The sequence below is a fragment of the Xenopus laevis genome, chromosome 1L (genome assembly GCF_017654675.1).
Source record: "Xenopus laevis strain J_2021 chromosome 1L, Xenopus_laevis_v10.1, whole genome shotgun sequence".
Lineage (NCBI taxonomy): Eukaryota > Metazoa > Chordata > Amphibia > Anura > Pipidae > Xenopus > Xenopus laevis.
This window is the reverse complement of record NC_054371.1, coordinates 137,670,701-137,674,848: the sequence shown is the minus strand read 5'-3', so window position 1 is coordinate 137,674,848 and position 4,148 is coordinate 137,670,701.

Below are 4,148 nucleotides of genomic sequence, written 5' to 3'. Positions count from 1 at the left end.
ACCCACATAAATTAAAAAATCAAAAATCAGAATGGATCCTCATCTGTCTCCTGGCACCTGACCTGACATTTTTTGTGACTGTGTAATAGTTTACTTTGTACACAAAAGAAAGCAAACAGACTCCTTAGCCTTTGCCAACAGTGATGCTGTGTGGGAAAGGTATAAGGAAATAGCGCCTCTTATGTGTGGTGATTAAAAATTAAAGACAAACTTGCATTCATTAACAGAAACGGAAAATCCCATAACCTCCCATTGTGGCAAAAATGTGTGCACATGCAGAATGCGTGTGCAGAATGGCCAGGTTTAGGCATTTTTTTGCCAGTGGAGAGAATGCCAATGTGTTGAACCTAAAACATTTGTGTAGCTATACGGAGAAACATGCTCTCTTTTCACACTGAGTTCTCTGAACCGAGGACTTTGTCATCTCTGCCTGGCTATGGTGTCCATAGTATTATGCGGGGGTGTTTTTTTATCAGCAGGGACTGGGCACCTTGGAAATACTGTAAGAGAACTAAGGCTTTTAGTATGGCTACAATACCAAACACAAGGCCAGAGTAACACTGAAGAGGCTCAAGAACAAATATTTAAATGTCCCCACATTAGTTCTTTGTCTCAAGTTCGGGGCCTAAACGATGAATAAACTACTCATTATTATTTTTAAGTTCTGTGAGTGCGGTTTCTTTTGTAGCAAATATCTTATGGACGTTTCATGCACCCAGGCATAAGTATGGGTATGTGCATGCACCAGGGATTCTACAGTATAAATATTATATACTGTAGATGTTAGAATATAAGGCATTATCATTCAGATACTCATTACATCTCATCTAAGAAACCAGTGCAATTTGCATCAAAATCAGCCCTGTACGATTAGCTTCTTTGACAAACCAACCTCATTTTCTGCTTGGTGATTTGCAACAACCACTAAACTTAGCTTCTCACCAGCTGCCCAGAGAACACTGAGCATGTATAGTGTCACTGACACTTATAACAAAATCCAAGATGGTGGGCTCCTGTGCACAACTTTCATTACTTTTATAAAGATGTTGAACCTTTAGGCTAGTACGGTTCAGTATATATTATATATATATGTGTATTGTATTTCCTCTATTGCTTAGATTTTATTCAAAGTTCTTTTTCTTAGTAATGTCACTTTCTCCAGACCACCCATGTATAAATGAGCATTGCTGGTTAAATTAAATATTCTGGTAACTAATGGTAAGTTACTGTTATTTGTTTTTTGCCACCTTGGGATGGGTAAATATGATAGTACATAGAAAGTACTTTGCTCCTGAAACTGTTGATGCTAGGTGAATATTCTTTGCTTTTCTGGTACTTTGGCAGCAAATATAAGCGGACTTGCTGCTGTTTTTTGTGGCATATATAAGTTAAGGTCATGTGTCATTCTAGGACACAGTGTACTGTATGTCAGCATTTGCAAGATTTTATGTTTCTCCCCAAATTTATAAACTGTCATATCTGGGCATAATCAGAAGAAAAATTATGAAGGATATTAGTCACCAAGGAGTTCTGTTATATAAAGGCTATCGATTGGGAGTTTTTATACATTCAACAGAACTCTATAGTGATCTTATTTACGTGGCATCTGAAGGAAAGCATATATTATTAGGACATTAAAGAAGGGGAGGAAATGACAAGTTGGAGCAAAGTTTTCATATCAACTCCCCCCTTTACTGTGTAAGGCAAAGAAACTGAAGCAATTTGATTTGTCACAAAATATTTTGTAATCATTCTCAAACTTATTTACAAATAAAAAGAGGCAAATCTTACCTATACTTGATACATATTTTATAAAGCATTGTAATTTTGAGACAATTTGCAACTGGCTTTTATTTGTTATTATTTGCGTTTTTTTAGTTATTTGGCTTTTTATTCAGCAGCTCTCCAGTTTTCAATTTCCAAATTACCCTAGCAACCATTAGAGGAGTCTGGGACATCAATAGTAGAGGTCCTGGATAGAGTACTAAAATTAGCAATAACTATAAATATGTAGCCTTACAGAACATTTGTTTTTAGATGGGGTCAGTGACCCTCATTAGAAAGCTGGAAATAATGATGAAGTACACTGGAATAATGAAGGCCTATTGCAAAGTTGCTAAGAATAAGCCATTCTATGACATACAAATGGTTAACTTAAAGGTGAACCACCCCTTTAATAGAATCTATTTGAGCCTGACTGACAAGGCAGTGTCATGGAGATTCAAATATGTGCACTAAATGCCGTGTTCTGGCACAATGGGCAAAATTCTGTTTGATGAGAAATACTAATTCACTTCAGTATTTTCCCATAAAACTTCTATTGCGTTTTCATGGGATATACATGTTTTTCTCTTTGAATCGCACGTGGCCCAGTGTCTGAATTATTCAAAACAATCACTAGCTTGACTTAATGGTCGAGTTGTTTTTTCCATGAAAAATTATAGTTTTCAAGGGTATTTTTCAGTCAAAATCTTTTTTTTGTGATAAAAAAAATAATTTGGGTTTTTTTCTAAAAAAGATTTATTATACCCCAAACCTAGAAATAGCTCAAATCCGAAAATACACCATCTAAAATCTGTCGAGGTCATGTAGAAGTCAGTGGATTAGGTCCCTTGAACTATTTGAAGATGTTAATAGCCGTCATGATGTTCGAGTTTCTTTCGGTGGCTTTCCCTCAAAAACTCGATCAATTCAATCGATTAACGTTTTTTTCAGCCAAAAACTTGATCAATTAATTTTTTTACATTTTAGTTTTTTCTTAAATTGGAAACCATTCAAGTTGTGAGCTAACAAAGCTCTAAAACTCAACCTTTGATAAATAACCCCCTTAAAGTAAGTTAATAGCTATAAAAGTCAAAGTGGCAAAGTTTCATGCCAGTGCAGTTCCCAGCCCAGACAGTGATACAGCTGCTCAGGATGCTCTCGATAGTCCCTCTGTAGAAGGTTTTGAGTATGGATGGGTAACATAGGAATACACCAAATCCACTATTTTAGGATTTGTGAAAGATTTGGCCAAATAATGAACTGAATGCAAACCCTAATTTGCATACGTAAATTAGGGAAATGAGGGGGAAAGAAACCCACGTGACTAAATTTTTTTTGACTTTCTTGTTTGTGTGACAGAAAGCCATGATATTTTTTTTAATTCAGATTTGGTTCGGCCAGGCACATGGATTTGGCCAAATCTTGCAGAAAAAGGAAGAATCTTAGCTGAATTCCGAACCGAATCCTGGATTTGTTGCATCCCTAGTTCAACAGAAGGGGGAGGGAAGATGCAGGAAAACAAGACAAGAGGGAGAGGAAAAATATACTAATCCTACAAGTTTTACATGTACCTGTAAATTACATATATAAATCACACTTTGGTGCACAAATCCCTTGCTCTGTGAGGCAAAAATTTTATTGTTACTTATCTTTTTATTCAGACCCTCTCCTATTCATATCACAGTGCCTCAACAACTGCCTGGGTAACAGGTCCCATACCATAATAAATATCTTGTAAATACATCTAAATGTCTTATTTTATGAGGAACCTTATGTAAACAAAAAGTATTTTTGGATACATAAGTGTTCCACACATCAGTTATACACCTTCCTCCAAAAGAATCTCCACCTGCCTGAAAATAGTCTCAAGTTGGCCATAGGCACAAAGATACTATCATATGAAGCAAAGGTTTGTACGATTTTTGGACTGTGTGTGGAGTGCCCCAACATTTTTCGTACCATGGCAATCAGTCAGTCAGACAGGTTAAAAGATTTATATCGGCTACCAATGTTATCTCTGCATATATTGCCTATCTGACGATATCATTGGGAGATTGCCACGACTATGTGTCAGACGTAACATTCGCACGATTGCTGTCTGTCAATTAATGGTCAGAACCTCATCTGATTTGTTATTTTTCCTACTTTTTAATGGTTAATGGTAGATCGTTAGACTGAAACAAACAAGCATTTGTTGCACAAAGAATAAAATCTGCACATCAATGGCCAGCTAATGAAACCCATGATCTGCTGTGAGCATTGAGTGAGTCCTGGTGTCAGAAGGATTAACAATAGAGTTAAACATGTTATTGTAAGACATGTAATCATATATACTGAATAGAAAGGATATGACATTCTGCTTCAAGACTTGAAGTTCTGTGGCA